Genomic DNA, 24,254 nt, shown 5'->3' with positions numbered 1-24,254 from the left:
AAGAGAATAAATCTCTAGAAAAGTGTTGTTCACTGTAGGGGCAAATAACAAGTTTGGAAATGGCTGTCCGTATTTGAGAATAAATTTAAAAGAGAACAAACATGACCTCCACCGACACAAGAGGCTGTGAAAACAACTTGTAACTTTGAAGAAGGATTTAAACACAACACACAACGAGCAATAGAGAATCATATTTTCACGGAAAAAATGCTCAAGAAATTTTAGATACCATCTGCTTTTCACTCTCAAGGAAATCATAGAGAACTCAGGCTTTGCAAAACAGGGGGAAATAATGAAGCATTTTACTGAGGGAAAAAGGAGTAAGCTGACAGACCTGAGAAATTAATTCAGGAAAGAAAGAATGATTTGTGGAATTAAAACTTTAAAGGATGGCAAAGAATTAAACTGACAATACAGGAAATCTTATCACCTATTTGAGCAAAATTTGGGAAGCTCTTTCTAGATGCAAAACAAGAATGAAAAAGATAAAACTAATTTGAAATGACTAGAGGCTGGAGATACAGCACTTGCCTGATTTGCAGGAGACGCCAGGCTCCATCCCAGCACTGGAAAAAAAGATACTGCTTTTATAGTGATTTCTTTGAGATATAAATTGCTCATACCACTGAAATTCTCAAGGAGAATAGGGAATAAAATATGAAATATATTCATATCAGTGTGTACACAACTAGCCACAGCACATTTAATTTTTAAACTATCTCTATGAGGCAGATATCATTTTATATTAACTACAAATGAGAAAACCGAGGCCTCACCAGTAACTCAGTGTTATCAAGTCTGCAGGGCACAGTTGAAACTTAAGTCCTGGGAATAATTTTAGAGAGAAATGCGCATGCTCCATATGACAAATATTCACACCATCTTGATGGGAGCAATAAAGATAACAAAATACATTGTTATACAAGCCACATCCTTAGTTGGGCAACTCAATACCATATTGATTTTAAGTCCTCAAGCATTAATCTACAAATTTAATACTATTAAATAAAATACCAAAGTGATTTTATGTAGAACTTGATGACAAGATTCTAAAATTCATCTGCACAAATAGGCGGATTGGAATAACCTAAAAATATTGAAGAAGAATGATAGAGAAGCTGCAGTATTAAAGAATAAAATATAAAGGGATAATAAAAAACTGCTATGCATTCGTTCAGGTATGCTGAGACTGTAACAGAGGGAGATCAATGAAAGAGAATAAAAAGAGGAAAAACAGACTTGAATATATAAGTACTTAGTGGGCCCCAAAACTAATATTTGTGATATACAGGAAAGTAACTTAGTTAGTAGATTAAAAAGGTTTAACTCACACTTCAAGTCTTCTACCATGTGAAAATGAAGGAAAACTTGAAAAATGAAGTTATGGAAGAAAATCTAAGTAAATTTTCATTTCATACCTCCCTGTTTTGTTTTCCTCCATAGCATTTGTTAGCTTCTAAAATATTATATAGATTCTTAGTAATTGTATTTACTATCTGTTTCTTAACACTAAAATTCAAAGTACACAGGGCAGGATCTTTAACTGTTGATCTCCAGTGCCTGGAAAAGTTTCTAGTATGTAATAGCTGAGCAAAAATATCCACTGAATAAAAGAAAGAATAAATGACATCAGATTGGAAAATGCTTGTCTAAAACATAAAATTAAAAGGCAAAGTAACATAAAAGAAAGATACATACATAAAACACAAAGTGAATTAAGTTTCTCTCTACATAAAAAAGGCAAAAAAATATACAGTAGAATGTAAAAATATTTACAACCTGTATTGTAAAGGCTGAATATTTATGATTAAATAACTGGTCTTTATATAAACAGTAAAAATGAAAAATGGGTAAAGATGATGTCCAAAAGTAAAAATGTTCATGGTCAATAAACATTTAAAATGTGAAACATCACAGATAACAAAAAAATTAAAATTAAATAAAAGAGAAATATAGCTCTATCTCTCGTTGACCAGTGAAGCCTGATCATATTCTGTCTTCAGCCAGGTTGAGAGAGGATAAGAGCTCTAACACCCAGTAAACAGATGTCATTTTAGTATAATCTTTCTAGGAAGCAATGAAATGTGTCAAAATTTTATGTCACCATGCCCATTTACAAGCAATTCTGTTTCTAAGAAATTGTCTTACAGAAAGACCTGCACAAGTGCACAAACACCAACCAGAATATTTTGATGCATCGCTGTAATAATAATTTTTTAAACAAAGTCTAGCAACTTAATGTCTATAATATCAAATAAATCAGGGACCATCAACACAAGGGGATAATAAGAATATGTTGAATACTAGTATAGATCAGAGCTATAGTACATGAAATAAAATTCATGATAAACTTAGTAAAAGAAAGTTGACAATGGAATGGGTATATTGTCTGTATATATATATATATATAAAACAGAAGGTCTCAGAATTGCTACCCAGGTTAGGAGCATCAAAATGCACATTTTCAGGCTTCACCCCAAACATACTAAATCATAGACATTAGATATGCAACTTAGGGATCTCTGTTATAACAAGTCTTCTATCTTCATTCATTTGGGCTGTTAAAATAAAATATCTTAGATTGGGAAATTTAGAAACAATAGAAATGTATTTTTCACAGGCCTGAAGATAAGTAAGTTCAAGATCAAGGCCACAGCAGATTCTGTATCTGGCAAACGCTTGCTTCCTGCTTCATGGATGGCATTTTTTGCCAGATCCTCACATGGAGGAAGAGATAACAAAAAACCCTGCGCCTCTTCTAGGTCACTAATTCCACTGATGAGGACTCCATTCTTATGATCTAATTACCTCCTGAATACATCATGTTGAGGATCCAGTTTCATCTTCTGAATTTGAGAGGAATAAGACATATTCAGACCAGGGAAATCACAGGAGTTCCAATGAACACTAAATTTTAAGAATCTTTGGAAAATATAGAATAATAGACATCAAACAGTTAATAATAGCTACCCTATATACTCAGAGGAAAATGTACTTTTCCTTGTTATACACTTCTACATTCCAACTCTGATGTATTGCATTTGAAATTAGAAATAACAGCAAAAATGATGCACTTACATCAGAAAGAGAAAGCAGGAGAGAATAAAAAGAAAAATATGATCAGGCAATAGAAAACTGGAAAAGAGATTTCAGTGAACAATTCCATATCCATAAAAAGAAAAAATACCTTAATGAATGTAAGCTTTAAATATTTTGTATGACTAGAAATATAAGAAATTTACATTAAAATACAACTTTTTCTATTTATTAAATAAACACCATTATGAAAAATAATAAAACAAAGTACAGTAAGTGGTTTAAGAGAACTTCAGAGATTTCTAGAAACTTATAGAAAAAAAGGTTAAAATTTTCCAGCAAAATTCATTGCTAAGCAAGTATTTGATCATGATTTTTCTTTTAACAGTTTAAAAAATTGAAAGCATGCTAAACATTCTACTATAGGAAATCAGTTGAAAGAGCTATACGATGTTATTGTACTAAGGCTTTTGTATTAAAATATGTCACATGAATAACGACTATTAGAAATACATCTAGCTTATTATCCAGAAAAATGTAGCTATCCATATTAAGCACTAACTATGTGTCAGGCAGGATTCTAAGAACTTAATAAAAATAATTCATTTAATCCTAAACAACCAGATGAGAAAAATAATATCATTTTGCAGATGAGGAAAGCCATTTGGAGAAGAGTTCCAATAACTTGCTAACAACCCCAGGTAGTAAGCAATGAAGCGAGTTTGTGACCCCAGATCATTTGTCTCCAAAGACCGCACTGATGATGTAATAGGCAGCTATGACATCATTTAAATTATAGGTGATGGCACACAGAGGCAAGTTTGAAAAGTGACATAATTGTTTCTGGGTGGCGAAACTAGATGTAATTTAGATTTTGTTTTCTGTTTGTTATTTTTGAATTTTTATCTCTGAAGATTATATATTATTTAAACTATGTAAGTGATAATATTTAGTTGGGGCTAAGTTTTGTTCTATTAGCAGAAAAGAACACTAAGTGTTCACAGGAAGAACAAGCCCTGTAATACCCAATCTCTGAAAGACACAATGTTCTGAAAACAAATGATACTTCCAGGTGACAATTGGAATTTGTGTGTAAGTGGTGTGGAAATCATTTATAACATCTATTATCCCACTTCAAGATTGCAGCTACAAATAAAAAAGTAAAATTCAAGACATTTTAGCTTGTACTTGTAGACTGCACCAGGAAAAGGATAATACAAATTTTTCCCATTAAATTAACTGTGACAACTGGGATATTGAAATAATGAGGGGGGGTCTTCTTACTCTATAGATACCAACAAGCTTGTGCTTGAATTCCTCCAGGAAGCTGTATTTGCCCATTAGAAGGAGCATATACATAACATCTGTGTCATACTGTCAACAGTTGCAATATAATGCCTTGGGAAGTGCAAAAGTCCATGGATAAACAGTCAATGGCATTTTCCAAGAGTAGAAGTCTCCAGGTAAGTACATGTCAGTACAGTGGGTGACTCTAAATGCTTCCCTTCACCAGAAATTAAAATTCCAATTTGTTCCTGTCATACTATCCTAGGTCAATCAATCTCCTTCTCTGTGGATACACTCGGGTGGGATAGATTACAATTGCTCAGAAAACTAGCTCTCCTTGATAAAAGATTATTTTTCTACACCTCATAATGCCAAGATTTTCCACGTGGTTTTCTTTAGATAATGAAATAAAAATGAAAGTTTCATATAAAAGTTCTAGGTAGAAACTTCACAATTCATGCATGTTCACTGTACTGGGCTATCCTCTTTTTTTGTCTGTTGTAAAGCCATTAATAACCCAGACAGGTATATTCTACTAGTCTGGCTCCAAATAAATAAGTTGTACAGGATATTAACAGCTGACCAAATGAATATGAATGTGAATGAGAAATAATCCTCTGTGGTTGTAAGCTGGAAACGCTAGGGTTATTCATTACTGCAGCACACATTAGCATAAACTGACTGGTAAATCATTCTATTCCAGCTTCCATTCATAGGGACCCTGACAAAACCTAGAACCATTTCGTTGCAGAAGTTCTGTGACTGTTCTGCATCTCAGACAAAACAAAACTTGGCTCATTGCATCTTCTTCCTTGGAACTGAGGGCATTTCTTACTCCTTCTTTATTATTTTAATCATTGATCTCTGTCTTAAGTAGAGTGGCAGGTGATTTTCTTAACTTTTCATTCATTCCAAGCTCATAAGATACTTAGATAAAAAAATAATCTCCTTTACTTCAGCGTACCTTAGGGCCTCTGTCACTACGTAATAGGATATGAGGAGCAAAGCTTCAGTAGCAGGAGATAAAGGAAGCCTTTAGATAGCGTCCCAAAAATGACACAACAAAAACCTTCTTGCTTCAATCAATAGTCAGAGACCCCCCGATTTCATAGGCCTTACATAAAGAAACTTCAGTGTCAATCACATTGCTTCCCACATCTCAGGATATCAACTGTTATTCATAGTTCTAGTCATTGGTAACAAGGCAGAATTGTCATTGGCAATAAGATGCAAGTATCTGCTTTCTTAATAGTTTAAGAGCAGTACTTTTAGATCTCTGCAAAACTATGGCTTGATTATTTCAGAAGTCTTGGAAAAAAACAAGTTTTAGATTACAAAGTGTATTAAATATGGGCAACAAGCATCAGTAACAATAACCATAAAAATAATAAATCATTATTAAATTCAATAGCTAATACAAGCCCTTTCTAGGTGACATGTGGCAATCCAAGATACTTGGGTTCATTTAATTTTTGGCCATCCCTAACTAATCTGAGAATAAGGTACATTTTATTCACATTATCTTAAAGATAAAAATCTATGAGATTGAAAAAACAGCTTACCAGGAACTGTATCATAACTCAATGAAATATTCTGAATTGGAATTCAAATCGTTCAACATCAGAGTGCAAACATTTGACCATATTATGCTGCCTGAGAGTAAAGATACAGATATGTAAAATATTCAGGAATTCTTCCATATTTAGAATCCCCTTCAATTACAGTAACAAAGATAAAGTTGAAAATTTTCTGTCTAATGATTTCTCATGGAGTCCAAATAAGACAATACACTTACCCATTCCTGCAAGGCATATTCCCTCATTTATAGAGTAATAATAAAAACTCTCATTGTATAGGGTTTTACTGAGGACAGAAAGTCATAACCTGTGAGAACACCTGTAAGCTCTGAAATTTCAAGTGTCTTTTAAAATAATGTATTTTTGCAACACCGTAATTGGCTGTTCAGTAACAACAATAAGATACTGGCAAGCACTGTTAAGCATGAAGACAAGAAACCTGAGGCATAATATCATATCTGAGCATATACTCTAGTCTTAAGTAGGGTAGCTTGCAGAAAACAAACACTCTCACAAAAAACAATGAAAACAGTATGTCAAATTCATCTATCTGAAAGCAGCCAGTTTGGTTTTTTGATGTTTGGTTTGGTTTTGTTTGGTTTGGTTTGGTTTGGTTTGGTTTAATCTGGTTTGGTTTGGCAGCCAGGATTTAAAAGCCATAACCTACACAAATAGTAAGTCCACTGAGATGACATTGATTTTGTATATTTAATATTTCCACCAGACATCTGTCTGTTACTGGCACAGGTAAGAGGCTCCAAAGATAGGCAGAAACAACTGCTATCTGGGACAGAAGTTAGTAGAGATATGGCCAAATTCACAAGGCTGGGTTAAAACTGATTGAGGTCCATGACTGCCAAATTAGCAAGAACTGCAGAGTAAATATTAAGACACAAAAGGACAGAATAGAGACTGAGATCAATAGTCAACCCAGTCTTCCTCTTTAGCTATCTATCGATGGAATGACACAGGTAGAAGATGAAGAAGACAAATTAAAAGAGATAAATAGAACAAAGAGTTTTGACAGTCTTATAATGCTGGAGCAACAAATGATATACTTAGAGACCTGCCAAAGAGAGGACTCGTAGGAAATGTTGCAGGTTCCAAGCTGTTACACCTAGAGGAGGATATGGGATTGGAGTTGAACAGAAGAACAGAAAAAAATACAAAGAATGAAGTCCACCCTCAAGTCAGCTCTGTCCACAATAGCAGGAGGTGGTCTGTGACCCTGTTGCCTACCAAAGAGAAGGATGAATCCATGCCAATGGACAGTAACATGATCCAGAGGAGCAAAAATTTGATACATATACTATCCAGTACAACTGAAAATGCCTGGCATGCCAAAAAGTAGTATAAATGCAAAAAAAAAAAAAAAGCAAAAAATAAAGTAATACCCACAAGTGATTCAGCATTGGAGCTGACAGCTCCATGTTAAAATCTGATTAAGATGTTCAGTGAAACAGATGAGAAACTAGGTAATTTCATCAAGTACCTGGAATAAAGAATAAAATAGAAAATCTAGAACTGAAAGTTTTAATAACTGAAGTTACAAACTAAGTAGAGAGATTAAACAGTAGACTGGATAGAAGTGAAGAAAAATGGAAGATGTGTGGGTAGAAATATGCAAACTGAAGTACAAAAGAAAAAACCCACAAAACCCAAATATATTGCACATGGATTCAAGAGGTGATGCAAATCTCAAGAAGGAGATTTGAAACAAATCTAAGACAAACCAAAGAAAAGGAAAGAGAAATTTTTCAGTGCATTCAGGTGTTGGGGAAAAGACAACTCTTTAAAGGCATGGAAATTAATCTGTGCTAAGGAAATACTACGGGGAATTCTTCAGGCTGGAAAAAATTATCTCAGTCAGAAATATACAATTCAGAAAAGAATGAACACATACTAAAAATGAGAGTAAACATGATATACTGACTAAAAAAAAGTATACTGCTTTGTATAAAATATACAGAGAATTAAAATGCATGACACAAAAGTCTAGAAAGGATAAAAGTTAAAATCTTCTACATTCTTAGAATTATTTGTGAATTGGTTAATATTATGCTGAAATAAATCAAAGACTAACATGTTAACCCGTAAGAGAATCCTAAAAGAACCCACAAACTTAATTAGGAAAAAACAGAATAATAATTGTAAAAACTTTAACTGAAAAGAAAGCAGAAATACTGATGGGAGAGGTATTTTTAAAAAGTGCTATAGAACAATGCTTGACCTTAAAATCCCTAAAAGGCAAATAACACATGTTCACACTTATCTACAAAAGCTAAAAATGTTTATGGCAGTGAAGTAGAGGGGAGAATAGTAGAGGGGAGAAAGATTAGGAAGGGCAGAGGTGGAAAGAGAGTGGTTAATGAGGGCAGGGGTGAGGTGAAGGAAGACCTTCCTAAGAGAAAAAACTTCTAAAGCTCACAGTTGAGTCATCACATTTGACAATAATTACAGTAATTGTATATTTCAAAATAGCTAGTAGAGAGGATATGACCATTTTTGACACAAAGAAATGACAAAACGGTCAAGGTGATGGCTGTGCCAATCACTGTGATCTGATCACCACCCAACGTATACAAGTCCTGAAATATCACAACATACTCCCAAAATATGTAGAATTACTGTGAATCAAAATAATATAAAAACCCAAAATATGAATCTACTGCACTAATTTAAAGTGTCAGACTAAAATGATTTGTTTTTATATAAAATTCTCTATGCTGACCTTAAAAGAGATACAATTTAAATATAAAAACAAATCAAATTTGATGGAAAGATTTTACACTAAATAATGGAAAGTTGGTAAAGCTATACTAATAAACAAGACACACTTAAAGGCAAAAAAACATAATTAAAGATAAAGAATAGTGATATAATGGGAAAAACATCCAGAAATATGCAAACATTCTAAATTTTTGCAACTAAAATAACATCAAATTTATAAACCAAAATGAATTAACAGAAAAGACCAAAAAAGTACAAAGTTTATTCTTTGAAAAGATATTCAAGGTTAATAAACATCAATAAGACATAAAAGATTAGGAAAAAGAATAAACTGCAATGTTAAGAATAAAAGCAACAACATTGCAAATCCTTCAATTCCTTAAAAAAGTAGGAATATTAAGATCAACTTTACTCTACCACATCTGAAAATTCAGATCAATGAAAATATTCCCCTCTCAAAGCGCAGCTTTGTAAAATTGTTACTAAAAGAAACGTGTTGTACTCAGGGGTTACAAAGAGAACAATTACATCAGGCCACAAACTTTATATTACTATTTTATGATGGTCACCCAGAATTACACATAAGAAAGTGTGGGAAATCTGTCCACAACACTAAAGATCTAGAAAATTCAGCTGAGGGTCTAGATCCCACAGTAATATTCTGCATGAGTCCAGATGAAGACCTAGAGCCTTTCACGAGTCTACCTGGAGGTCTAGAGCCCACAACAGACTCATGCAAGTTGGTTTTACAAATCTGCACTGGGAAGGCCCAGAAATGAGCAGTGGAAGCTAGAAAGTCTGTGCCAGTGGGGTGAAGGAGCTGTGCTGGCGGGTTCTAACCTGGAGCCAAAGAAGTCAGACTCAACATAAGGTCCAGGGTTTCCCTGAAAAGTACCATAGCCATCTTCAGCGACAAAGAGATCCCGCACTCCTCTGACTGTAAGAACAGTCAAGTACATGTCAGGAAGCCATGCTCAACGCAAGGACCAGAGCTCCTCCAAAGTGAACCACAGCCACTCTTAATGACAAAGTCCCAAGCTCTCCTAATGATAATGGTCAAATTCATATGAGGAAAGCCAGCCATAGCAAGCTCCTTCGGGAAAACCAGTGACGCCAAACAGCGACACTTAGGAGAACCCACAACACCTCACTCTTCCTCTTCATGTCTCCATTTATGCTGGCAACTTTCCTCAGGTGGGCCATTTACACTCAGCACCACGCCTATTTAATTCAGCAGGTGTTAAATTGACCACCAGTTTTTAATCCATAACAAAATGGTAAGCCAAAAATAGTCCTATAGCAATAGGGGAAATTAAATATGAAAAAACAAAAACCTCCCATATAAGGAAACTTCTAGGCTCTGAGAACTTCCTCAGTGACTTTTTTTCAGACACTTAAGTTATAATTAAAACCAAGCTTAAATAAAACCTTCCTGGGTGGAGGGGAACCAAAATATGTGCTATATAGTTTTGTGAAGTCAACATTACTTTGAGGCCAAACCATGACTTGACTGGCACAGGAAAATAAAATTATAGACAAATATCTCTAGCAAACACAGATACAAATTTTTAGTACAAATGAAAAATGTACCCACTGAGTAGAATGATACATCTCAATGATTAAAATAAAATCAAATAAATCACATTAACAGAAAAAGGCAAGAAAAATCATACCAAAAATGCACATAGATCATTAGAAAAAGCACTATATGCATTCATGATAATTTAAAACAAGCTATTGATAAAATGTAATAATTTTAATCAAATAAATACACAATCTAAACATCTTATGTAATATAATTAAATTTGAAATATTGAAAATTTTCACTCTGAAGTAAAGAATAAGACCAAATTGCTTACTATCTCTGCTCCTACCCAACAATGTATTGAAGATATAGAATCGAAAGTAAAAATTAAAAATCAAAAAGAAGATTAAAAAGGAAGAAATAAAACTGGCATTGCTCATCCCTCCTGGTCCTACATAAACAAAAAAACCCAAACAATATGCAGTAAAACTACTAGAAATACATATAGGTAAGTTTATACACTATCCCTGAAACTGATTTTATTTTTGCCAGCAATGGTAGTACACATTTGTTATCGCAGTACTCTGGGAGACTCAGGTAGGAGGACGCAAGGTCAAGCCCAGCCTAGAGACTCAGAGAAGCCCTATGCTGAAATTTTAACAGGTCTAGGGAACGGATCTCAGGGCATGGACTCTGGCTTCAATAATGAAAAAACTGTATTTTTATTTATTCATAACAAAAAGTAGAAAATGAAAGTATTTTAAATGCACTGTTTGTAAAATCATCAAATATTTAAAACTAACTCTAATCAAAATGTGAAAAACCTCTAAACAGAAAAGTACAGAAGACTGTGGAGATAAAAGACACTTTACTAAATGGAAAGATATACCATATTTATAGGTTAAAAAGTCAATCAAGTTAGATGTGCAAATCTCCCAAATCATGCCATAGCTTAGATGTAATTTTGTTCTAAATTCAATAATTTGTTTTTGAGGAAATTAACAAAATGATTCTAAATTATGTATGGAAACACCAAGGACTAAGAATAGACTAGATTATCATAGAGGTAAAACAAAACAAGCTTAAAAGGAGCTATGCTGTCAGCTATCAGGAGCTAGTATAAAGCTATAGGAACTAAAATGGTATGAAACTGGTTCCATAGATGAATAATCCAGAAAAAAAACAACAAAGAGTAAAAATAGAAACCCACAAATACACACGAACTTAATTTGTGATAAAACTGACATTACACTGCCGTGGTGGGAGTGAACTTTTTTAATAAATGGTCTGGGTGCTTCACCTGGGTGCTCCTATTAGAACAAGGGAAAGAGGAAGAAAAAGGATCTTCACCTCCACTGCACACTTTACTATAAAATCATTGACTATAAGTTTTAAAAATATAAGATGAAATTTTTAAGAAAAAAAACTAGTTTCTCTGAAGAATAAACAAAACACATAAAGAAAAATATGAGTAAACAAGACTATGCAGTACTTTAAAGTGACTGTTCACGAAGGCAGCAGAAGATGGGGTGAAGACGCACAGCACAGACGGGCTGAAGGCACAGTCAGCACACATCCAGCAGAGGACTTTTCCCAGAACACACACCAAAGCCCTATAAATTAATGACAAGAAAAGAGGCAAGCAATTTAAAGATGAGCAAAGTACAGGAAAGTGCACTTTACAAAAGAGTGCAGCCAAGTAGTCTACAAACATATGAAAAAATCTTTAATCTCATTAGTTAGAAATGCTAATTAAAATCATAATCAATGGGCTAAGGCTGTAGCTCAATGGTAGAGGACGTGTTAACATGCGATGAAGCTCTAAGCTCAATTCCCAATACCACAAAAAGAATAAAAATAAAAATGATTTTTAAAAAACAGCTAGAAATCAAATCAACTGACACTAATAAGTGCTGGTGAAACTATGATACGTTTTGAATTCACAAACATTGATAGTAGGAATTTAAATTGTTGGAAATAAATTTTAGGTAACTTTTTGATAGCAACTAAATTTGAAAGTAGGTAATCCATATGACCAGAGAATTCTACAATTTGCATCAATTCAGCAAAATGTATACATTTCCCAGAAGGTTGTTCAAGATGTTCATGGCAAAAAAAAAAAAAAAAAAAATTACTTTGGGGCTGGGGGTTTAGCTCAGCGGCATAAGCGCCTGCCTTGAAAGCAGGCAGTCATGAGTTCGATCCCTGGTACCGATAAAAAGGAAAAAGACAAAAAAAAAAAAAAAGATGTTCATGGCAGCACTGTTTATAGTAACTAAAACCTAGAATCATCCAGAACATTAATTAAAAGAGTGGAAACACTGTTTTCAGTGAATTAAGAGAGCGGAATACTATCTAGTGATTTAAAAAGAACAAAGTACACTGGGACAGACCATACAAAAACCACAGGGATGATAAAACCCTACAAGACACAGGCTTGACCACACTGCCTATAATTAAGAAATACATATATAACCAAATGGGGCTAATAAAACACAAATTTAGGTTGGCTTCTTAATGAAATTATCTAGCAATAGCACAAACTTTACTAAGCTGGTCCATATAATATGAGCATTGCTATCACGCTGAGAAGTCCTCCATGAAGTAAATCAAAGAAAGGAAAGAGATGATATTGACTGATGATATGCACATATCTACACATAGACACATGATATATAGAGAAAGGAAGATTATTCTTCGGCATTCACAGAGTTATAATGACATTTTTGAAAATCTGACTATAACTGTATCTAATCTATGAATTTCCAATTTTGTGAACCAATAAATTCTCTCTTTTGCTTGAGACAGTAAGTTGGCTTTCCATCACTTCTCATCCAAGAGCTCTGGCTTAAAAGTTCTGAGATCACTTCTAGCTTTAGCACACTATAACATAGGCACTGCATTCCAAGCTTTTCTAAAAATGAATCCTTTCTGGCCTCAGGAGAATGAACAGTCCACTCCAGGGTCCAGCCCCTCCACCAGTCAATCTGATGTTCTTTGAAGTTTCATATTTTATTTTAAAAATGGAAACTTAAGGAATTCTCTAATCCACTATTCATTAATAGCTTTTTTTAATATGTAAAAAAATTCCCCTAAATTGTAACATAAAAAGATACTCCAAGGCAAGCCCTATTATTCTGAAATAATTCAAGCCACCTCCACACGGGCATGTACTCATAGGTGTCAGTATGCCCCCATTTTAAAAGAACAGATCGAGGGAATGGGTTACAAATGCAAATTCCTAACTGTTTAAAAACAGACAAAGTGAAGAGATCCAGCACTGAAGGGCAGCTGCCAGTGAGCCCACTCAATTGTGTGTGTGTGTGTTTTAATCCCCAAGAAGGCCAAGAACACTTGCAGAATGATTGAAGTCAGGTCACAACCACTCCCCATCTCTGATTTTGAACATTCATTCTTCTACTTCAAATCTAACACTCCAGCAGTACTTACACTGGTGCTAACATCCATTCGCCAAATACCCAGTATTTTTCTTCTTTAGGAAAGATATTTCTTTCAAACAGAGATAAGGCACAGAAGCTTCAGCATATATTTATTTAGTGAAACTATATTATACTTTGTGAAAATCAGATGGCTTTCCCTTGCAATCGCTAGAAGGAAAATTACCCTTCTTCCAACAAATAGACTCACATTTTATGTGACATTTTAAACAGCCTTGAAGTTTCAACCTTAACCAGCAATATTTGAATTGATTTTAATTTAGCAGGTACAGAGAAGAGAATAATTTGGCAGCCACTTCTCAATGCTTGTCAGAAACCGGGGTCTTCCCAGGAGGCCCCGGTATTCATATCAGTCACTTTTTTCCCACTCACACTGCATGGAGCATGCCCCTCGTGCAGACACAGCGCTGTGAGTGTCACCTGCAAGGCAGGCAGCACACGCTGAAATAACAGCTATGTGAAGTATTTTTAAATAACTTAATATAATCAAGAATTCAATCTGAACTATTAAAGAAAGAGGAAAATTAATTTAAAAACTGACAGAAGTGACCTTTATAGTTATGTGTTGTGCCTCTTGTACAACATGCATTCAAAGGCTACTGTTTGTCTGATCTACTTGTAATAAGACGTTCATTGTGGCGAATATGAGCGCATTGTTCAGAGAGAACTGCTGTGAAGTCAAAGGAAGAGGGTTTAATTGGTACACAGTGAAAAAGCAAAGAGCTGTTCTCTGTTACACAGAGAACTTCAAAATTTCAGTTACAAATAATGTTAGAATAATAAGCATAGGGGTATGATAATGCTCTAGGTAATGTGACTATCTACCCTCTCTGAATACACTGGCAAGCACATTTTGATTTAATCCTAACAATTCTTTATGGCCCAGGTTGAGAATATTTCTTTCACGGGGGAAGAAACAGAGGTTCAAGGAGGTGACTGTCAACTGCCGTAATTTTTAGGCCATCATCCCTAGCCAGTGTCTGATGCCAAGAACTATGTTCCAAAGCACTCAACTACTCACTGCCTAAAATATTGGAAGGTTCTTTGAAAAATCAGCTACTCAACTATTTCCCTTACACAGTACCATCCATTTTCTCATTCTTTCCCCCAAATCTGGGCATTTTCTGTCTTCCCCAGAGCAGTGAATGTCACCACGTCACCACTGTCCAATTAGCTTCTGGAGCCAGAAATCCAGGAGACATTCTTCATGATTTTTATTCTCTCTCCCTGCCTGCCCAAACTCAACTCATATTCATGATCTGCTGTTCTGCATCTTCAACATCAGTTTTATCAACTCACATCTCTGCTTCATCCCCACTGCCTGCCTGATCACAGCCACCATCATTTCTTCAGAGGTTGTAGAAACCTTCACCTAGGGTCTACTCCACACCTGCTTAAGCCCAGAGTGAATGCCCCAGTGCCTCCCTGGGCTTCTCCCAGCCACACTTGTCTTGCTCTGGCCTTCTCTGAGCCTTCCTGTGCTTAAAACACTTGTCTGAATGTTCAGAACCCAAAGGCTGACATTGCAAACTCTCTGGACCACATTTCTTGCCCAGGCTGTTCTCTCTGCTCAAACTTCTCTTCTTTTCCTCTTTATCTTCAGAACTTCTATCTACTGTTCAAACACCAACTATTATCTTTGCTTCAAAGAAATTTAGAGCAGACAAATTCCTCTTGTGGAAACACTTACCTTTCCCTTGAAATGTGCACCACAATTTATGTTGCAGATCTTACATATATTTTATCCTAATAAGAAATGTTCATAAAATATCTTTTTCCAAGTGTAGAAAAATTAACCTCAGTGTCTGAATTACTACAAATTCTATATGAATTATATTTTTATTATCACATTGACCTTTCCTTCAACATAAAGGATTTCTTCTGGAGTAGGAGTATCTGGAGCTTCAAAATGGCTCGAGTGATTAAAAAGCAAACCTTACGCCACACGCAGAAAAAATATATAGAACTGTCTTGATTATCAAAGCTCTGTAGAAAGCAGAAAAGTAATTTTCAGTGACAAGTGACATCAACACAATTGATCTTAAAACAGAAGGCAAAGAAGCCAGACCACCATGGTTCTAATTGTAAAAATTAGAAATATGTGCAATCAGCGTCAGATTTAAAACCAGCACCATTCTGAAACATATCCAGAGGTTAGGAGGAGCAGTCACAATCTATAAATAAAAGCAGTAGTGAATTAAGAGGGTGAATAAATTGGTTGAAGGAATCATAGTGAAACATTTAAAATAACCCCTTTATAGACAGTGACAGCTTCAGATATGTTTGCAGTCCACGAAATACAGGGGAAAAAACATGGATTCTTATGATATGAGACACTGGAGAAAAACAGATTGGCTAAATAGCTCCCAATCTTTTTTTTTTTTTCAAAGAAAGCAACAAAATGAGGGGTGGATTAGATTTTCTTTGTGTTAAGTGGGGAAAGAAAATGCTGATTGCAATGAAAGCATTTGAGAAGAGACCGAATACCATTGAAGCATACAAGCTATTACCAAGAGAACTAAAATCTCTGAAAAGTATTTCTAAATTATTAAGCAAAAAACTGGTAGGTGGATTTCATATGTCCACATTTGCAAAAATAGATGAATCAATTTTATTTTAACTTGTTTGGATCTTTGAATTTAATAAAATCTCATTAATTTTAAATGAAGTCAGAAAATTAACAAAAATCACCTGCTAATCTGAGTTGTTTGCTTTGGATTATCTAACATTTTCACTAACAAACAATGGGCTCCCCAAGCAGCTACAAAGCGCACCTGACATTACTTAATCTCATACTGTCTTAATCAGGTTTGTTCTAAAACCGAAACACCAGACGACATTGGGGAGCAGATACAGAGAATATACAGTGGAGCCTGATCAAGTATAATATATTTTTCTTACACATTGAATTCTGAGTTACACAGTTAAAAACTGACAATGAGGAAAATCTAAGAATGAGATAGACAGAATTGATATGAAACACATAAAAAAGAAAAAGAACCAAAGACATCTCATAGGACACTGTGTGCCACCAAGTCCATAGGACTGCGTTCCATTAAGTCAAAAAAGGGGCACTAACAAATCGCATGGGGAATTTGTGTTTTGTGGGTGAATTAGCTTTTGTTTTTCTGCATAGTTAGAGTTTTCTGGAATGGAGATGCAAAGGGGGAGGAAAATATATACATATATGATGTAGTGGCACATGCCTGCTAGAGAAGATAGTGAGACTCTCCCTCAAAAATAAAAAGGCTGGAAGTGGAGCTTGTTGCAAAGACCTTTGGTTCTATCTCCAATACAGAAGGACACAGACAGAGAGAGGGAGAAAAAGAGAGGAAGAGAGACAGACAGGTAGACACAGAGATACAGACTCAGACACAGACACAGACACAGACACAGACACAGACACAGACGGAGAGACACAGATAAAAAGATATGAGAGACAGAGACAGGCACAGAGACACACAGAGAGAAAAATTTTTGACCCAATGCAACCACCCAAAAGAGAAGAAAGATAACTGTATATACCTTAAAAAATCTTTTCTCAGACCATAAATGAAAACAGAAGTGCTAAATATTGAGTTGATACATCAAATGTAGGTGGTCAAAACCTTGGGCTCTGGGTCTGGCCACTGGGTTAAGATCCCCAGGTCATGGCCTGCTATCGGTGTGCCCTTGGGTAAGTTCCCTAATGCTCAAGGCTGTGTGTACCTTGTTTCACACAACAAACCATTCCCAATGGCAACAGGCAAGTGACAATAAACAGTATATGGGAAAATTGTTAAGCCCTTAGACCAGAGCTGCACCCTACACAGTGAGAGATTCTGCCCGAGAATCATGTGGAACAAGAATGGAACCTAACCAGAAAGAAGATGGACATCATGTCCTGCTTTCCTAATGGCTGACAAAGAACCGTAAGTAGTAATATTTAAACAGGAGCACAATTAGTGTCATCAAGAGATTGCTATTGACAGAGTTCTCCGCTGTTAAGAGTACTGGTGAGCACAAGACTCTTCAAAAGAACCTCTAAAGCAACCATAAGCAAAAAGTCCACCTCTCACTCCCACACCCAAAGCCCCCACTGACAAGTGAACCCAGGTAACGCTGAGCTTATCTCTAACCCTGCTTTTATTTTCAGACGAGGTCTCTTTAAGTTGCCCAGGTTGGCCTCAAATTTATGATCCTCCTGCCTCAGCCTCCGTAGTAGCTGGGATAACATCATGTATGGCAAGTGCCTCCTTTAAATATCTGTCAGTTCCAGAATGGCTGATGCCCACTCCTGACAGTTCCAGTTAAGCAAACGCTTCTTGCCTTCTTTTCTTCTACTTCATTCCTCCTCTCCATTGTACTCAATAATATGAAGGAGAAGACAGACAGTCATTTCCTTTTCGTGATTACAAGCCCCCTCATATGCAGCAAGTCCCAGAAACCAAGTCTAAAATTCTGGAAGTTTCACAAACCTGTATATTTTAATCACTGATGTGCAACTGAATTTTGTAATGTATGGAAGCTTTAGGATTTTCGATTGCTAAACAGGTACCAGAAAGTCAGTGGAGCCTTCCAGAAAAATCCTTCAGAGGCAGCAACAGTGCCAGCCTCCCTGAGCAAATACAAAGAGATAGTAGGAGACAAAAACAAGATTACTTCTGGATCATGTCCTATAAATCCCGCTCATCTAACAGTGGTTAAATAATTTCAAGCTTAATAGTAGTAGTTAAAAACAATCATATCCACCAGAAGTTTACTGAGTGCTGGGTCTATGCTCAGCTTTTTCAGTGCAGCCTCTCACCTGATCCTCACCCCAGCCACATGGCTTGGATTCTGTTATTTTCCTCACTTTATAAATAACAGAAGCTGATAACCTACCCAAAGTCATACAAGTCAGCAGCAGAGGTGGGGTTTCAATCCATTATACCAATTCTCTGCTCTCCTCCTTTGTGGGGCTGGCTTAAATAATAAAGCAAAAATAATAACTATCATTTACTTAGTGCTTCCCCTGTGGGCTCAGATTACTCTTGAAAAATGTTACTGATGCAAAACCTTAGTAGACAGCCCACAGTGAAGCCTACGCAGCCTGTAGAAGATACACTTAGATTTGAACCAGAGCACTTTGGCTCTAACAGGCAATGCTCCTAAGCAGCAGGATCTATGTAGACTGTCAGACATGAGGACCAGGATGATGGTTACTGCGTGGCCATATGGGGAGGGCAGGGCTTGGACTGAGCTACACTAACAGGGAGGACATGGCACACAAAGGCAAGAGCAAGGCCCAGACGCAGGGCTGCAATGGTACATCCTGAAGGCTGCAAGCCCAGGCCCTGTTCTCATAGAGTTCAATTGCCCGGGAATCCAGGCGGGGACCAAGCAGAGAATAAACAATAAATCCATGAAGCAACTGTTCCCGCTTGTGCGCCTGCTTGCCTCCTAGGACATGCTCATCGCTCACGTTAAGAAGAAACGGAGCAATAACCGACCAAGGGAACTCGGGATGAAATGAGTGCAAATGGCCTCCTCCTCTGGTGATGCTGGGGCCATAAATCCGCAGCTCGCCAGGATGCCAAGCCAGCTCCGGCACACAGGTGCCGTCCATCTTCCGCCCGCCCATCAGCGATGCTCCCTCTTGTAAACAAGGGAGGGTGCACTTGTTGTTATTATTGTTTTTATCCTCCTGCTTCTCAGCCAGACTTCATGGAGAGAATTGAAAACAAGTGAGGTTGGCGGAAAAGGAATTTGTATTCATCTCTGAAGACCAATCAGGATTGGAATGTGCCTGCTCTGAGAAGCAGCCCAGGGAAAGTAGATTTGGTTCAGAATAGCTAAAAAGTGATCTGGAGCACAGAAAAAAAATTTCCCGTTCAAGGGAAACCTACAAGATTAGATGGTTTAGATCCCTCTGGGTCCAGTACAATTTGTGCCTGTTGGTGACGGGCAGGTACCAAAGGCTGACTGGCTCATGAAATGAATAAATGCACAAATGAATGAGGTGATGGATACAGGACAGAAGATGGGCTCTGAGACCACATGTGCTTAGTTTAGGATGTGGCTGGATCCTCACCTTACTGTGTGACTTTGGCCAAGCCACTTAACATCTCTGAGCCTGTGAACTCTTTTGTAAAAAGGGAAGATAACAGCTTTATGGGTGGACTTCTGTTTGCAGCTTTGTTTTGTTTCTTTCCAGCCTCTACCGGCTTTATTTCCTGTAAGACCCTGATGTGGGTCTGAGGATCTCTCCCACCTTCAGTTCCCCTATCATTTGGGTGGATCCAACCCCAACCAGTGCCAGGAGTAAACCTGTGACTTTGGCCTTGAAGGAACGCTGGTATGCTGCATCCCTCCAGAAGTCATTTCTAGAGAAGTGCGTGCATCAGAATGAGGCTAGCCACAGTTGTGTCAGTCAGTGTTCTCTAGAGAAACAGGAAAGACCTGAGAGATTTATTTTACACTTTGGCTCCCACCCTTGTGGGTTTTGGTAAGTCCTACACCCATGGGGTAGGTTGACATGGTGTAGACTACAATGAGATCTGAAGCTGCAATCATGAGCCTGAAATCTGCAAGGGTACTCTATGTTGCAATCTTGAAGTACAATTCATTCTTCTTAGAAAATCTTTGCACTTAAGGCCTGCAACTGATTGGATCAGGCTCACGCATATTATAAAAGTTATTTGTTTTACCACACCTCTACCAATTTAAAAAATTAACCATATCTTTAAAAATGCTTTCACAGCAACATAAAGAGTACTTTTTGATCAAATAAATGGGCTCCAAGTTCTTGTCAAGTTTGCACATGAAATTAACCATCACAACAGCCAGCAAGAGTCACCCCAGCACTTGCTCGAGCTGTAAGAGGAGTTTCTCCTTCCTGTTGCATCTGAGTCATACACAATATGAGGGCAGAGAGCACAGGTCCAAAGGTAACTGGCTCGAAGACAGGATCTGAGGCCAGTGTGGTCACATTTCCTTCTCCGAATGCCAGGCTGTCATGGAGCCAGACCGTTTCAGAAACTGTCCTGGTCCAAGCAGCCAGTATCACTGAAACAAGTGAGGCTAAGAAGGTCAAAGGGGTGTCTGAGCAGTGTCAGATACACTTGGGAGGCTTTTTTGCTGGTTGAGACTCCTTAATCTGAAATCAAAAATGTTCCAAAATCGAAAACTTTGTGAGCTGACATGATACCACAAAGTATAAAATTCCACACCTGACCTCACATGATAAGTTACAGTCAAAATACAAGCGTGCTAAAAATACTGTAAAAAGTCATCTTCAGGCTCTGTATGTGAGGTGAATACGAAACATAAATGAATCTTTTGTTTAAATTAGGGTACCATCCCCAAGACATCCCATATTGTACAAGCACATGTTTCAGCGTCCAAACACTTCTGATCCCAAGCATTTTAAATAAAGGAGACTCAACACATACCACGTAGGTGTTTAATAAATAAATAAATAAATAAATAAATATTTACATAGATTTCTGCTTGTGAGTCACTCTGTTTAACAAATATAAAGCTGGAGCAAGAAAGAAACAAAAAATGTTTCCCTCCCTCCCTTGACTTCCAATGTGCCTGATCCCACCTAGGAATCAGCGTTTACAATTTCTTACCTATCCTCCATAACACTTTTAAACATATATAAAACATACCTATTTCTCTTCCTATGCTTTCCTCTACCTTAAAATAAGGAATGAGGAAGCCATCCACATTGACACATTGAAGGTCTATGCAGTTTTCCTTATGGTTACACATTTCTTAGATTCCCTTCCAATGAACAGGTAGATGAATATCTGGTTTTCTTCTATTTCCAACATGACTTCAATTAACACCTTTACATTTGCCTTTGCACACATGTGAAATTACTCTTTAGAATAAAAATAAATGTATAAGCTTAAAGTTACATCCAAAACATCCACCAAAGAGGTTGTACCAATTTATGTTCCCACCAACACAACAGGAAAGTGCTATTTATGACGGGGCAGGAGTGGAGGAGTTTAAAATCACACATGCAGACTCCTAATTAATTGTTTCAGGCCCACTGAACAACAGCCATGGGGGGAAGATTTCTTCATCCAGTATTTTTAAGAAGTTCTTGGCAAAATAGAAGAGAAGTGATACAATGTAAGGATACAGGAAGGGGATAAAGATATGTAGGGAGGAGGAGGCAGGAGAGGTAAAGAAACGAAAAAGAATTAAGATGTGTTGTATATAGGTACTACCTCCCCACAAGGAATGTGATCATTGTGATCACTATGTAATGCAAACAATAAAACATAAAAGCTGAGAGAAATAAAGATTCTCCTGGGGAATCAATTGATTGACCGATTTCCTAATTGCACATATATTTTTCATATACATAAAACTTTTAATAAAATGTAGAAAAGTTTTTGTAAAGGTAGCTAATTCTTTTCTAATGCTTAGTGAACACATTCATCCTTAGGCAGACAGTTTGATTAAGATGTAGAAATAAAGGTCACAACATTTAACTAGGCTTTATTGTATTAAAATGATTAGAAGTGATGATTAGTTGTTTCTGATGGTTCAGTGGAGTCATCTGTCTTGGGGGACAACATTTAACTTCAAAGCTCATAGACCTAGATCTGATTCCTTGTTCTGTTATTCACTAGCTGGGTGACTTTATGCCTTAGAACTGAAGTATCTGCACTTGCACAATCAAGATACACTATGCTTCAGACCTTGAATGTACCCTGAAGGGTAATGCGTTGAAGAACTAGTCTGCAGTGATGGTTCCAGGGGTGGGAACCTTACAAGATGGGACCTAGTGGAAAGAACTTGGATCGTTTGGAGCATTCCCTTGAGGAGGCTATCGAGACCCAGGCTCCCTCTTCCTTCTCCACCTCCCACACCCACATATACCATGAAGTGAGCAGCTTTTTCCACCATGAATTTCTTCTTTACTTCAGGTACAGAGCAATAAGACCAACCGACCATGGACTGAAATCCCCAAAACCATAATTCAAAATAAACTTACTCAATGTTCATTCAAAATTGACCATCTCCTATGTTCTTTAAAATTGGGGGGATCTTTTGCATTCACTTAGCTAGTATGGCTGAATGAGAGGAAGAAGCATCAAGGCTTCATTCTGGTTCCTTTCTATAATATTGGAAACTGATGGTCTTGAGTGTCCACATCATCAACATGTCTGCCCTCCAAGTTTCCCTAGTATACTCAAGCACTGTGGGAGTCCCTGGAAATGTGCAAATAAGTAAATTTCCAAGGATTTGCAAGTTACGTACATCCAACACCAAAGACCACATCAGTGCATACTATAACATGTGAGAATTTTATTTGGGTCTTTATACAAAATGTGATGACCCCACAGACATATACAGCCATGAGCCAACCTAGCAAAGTGGGACATATAGAGGATGCCCCTGCTCCAGCCAGTAAAGGAGAAAGAGAAGGACAAGCTGATGATGCAAGAGAATATAGGCATCTTCAAAAACTGGGGAAAGAAACTGTCCAACCTGCCATGATTTCTCCTGTGGATTTCTGCAGTAATCTTCTAGCTACTCTCTGCTTCTACCTTTGGCCCAGACACAATGGGCAGAGAAACACTGTTCTAACCATAAATCTGTTCTTTTGCTCCACTCAGAACTCCCCAACACCTGCCCACTTCTCACAGCGTCTCCTCACTGCTCATTCCCCAAATGACCTGTTTTAAGTTACTCATCTCAGCAGGCACCTACTCCAGTGCCTTTGCACCTCCTGCTTTATCTGCATGGAACACCTTCCTTTCAATATCTGCAAGACTTATTCTTTCACCTACACTTTCCCCTCATGTGTTTTATCTTTAATCACAGTATTTAATTTACTTATTCTTTGCATAAGTTACACATTAAATGCATGCATATTGTAGTGTTTTCTGCTGTCTCCCAGATGCTTAGAACTATTCCTGACACCATGAAGTCACACAATAAATATTTTCTGAATAAATGAGTAATTACTGAATCCTTATACAGTTTTAAAAATTTGAAAGCTATTCGAAGATTTTAAGTAAAAGTTATAGAAACAAACAAACAAAACAGATAAGGTGAAGATAGGAAATGTTCACTCTAAGGTCCTTTTCACGGTGACAGGTGTTTACTCGCCTCTGAGGAAAGACTAATGTATTCAGGTCCATAGAGAATCCCACCTACATTGCAGCAGGAAGCCCCTGGAGAAAGTGATTAGAACAGCACTCATCAGAAGAGATGATGGTTAAATGGAGAAGGTATGAGCTGAGGAATACCCAGAGGAAAATATACCTTGTGATGAGGCCATGTATACTTGGGACTTCATGGTGGGAGGCGGCTCACAAGTAAAACAGAATGTATTATAGCCGGTAGAATATCCTTGTAACCACAAGGGAAAGATGGAACAAGAACAGAGTGGAGAGACATCAAGGTAAAGGTCTGAGCTCCAGGAAGAAGGCGCCAGACTGAACGAGTGCATTTGAAAACACCAAAAAATAGTGCTACCACTTCTTTTCTTTGGGCACAAACACAGCTACTGTAATGAAGAAATTTGTGAGGACCGAGTCTAGATCTACAAACTGATACCTTTCCAGAACTGAGTAGAAAAATTTCAGGCAAAATCATAGGTACAAGTGCAGAGGAGGAGCCAATCATCATTAGGACAATTCAGGGAAAAGC

General features: G+C 36.9%; 1 protein-coding gene across 2 annotated transcripts in view; it reads right to left on the bottom strand.

Annotated features, from left to right (window-relative positions):
* The window catches only part of Hs3st4 (heparan sulfate-glucosamine 3-sulfotransferase 4), a 374,969-nt gene that overhangs the window by 272,438 nt on the left and 78,277 nt on the right, over positions 1 to 24,254 (bottom strand). The window lies entirely within an intron of this gene.

This window comes from Cavia porcellus, unplaced genomic scaffold (genome assembly GCF_034190915.1).
Source record: "Cavia porcellus strain 051 isolate PalLab524CR breed Dunkin Hartley unplaced genomic scaffold, mCavPor4.1 scaffold_16, whole genome shotgun sequence".
Classification (NCBI taxonomy): Eukaryota; Metazoa; Chordata; class Mammalia; order Rodentia; family Caviidae; genus Cavia; species Cavia porcellus.
This window is presented reverse-complemented; position numbering and strand designations above follow the sequence as displayed.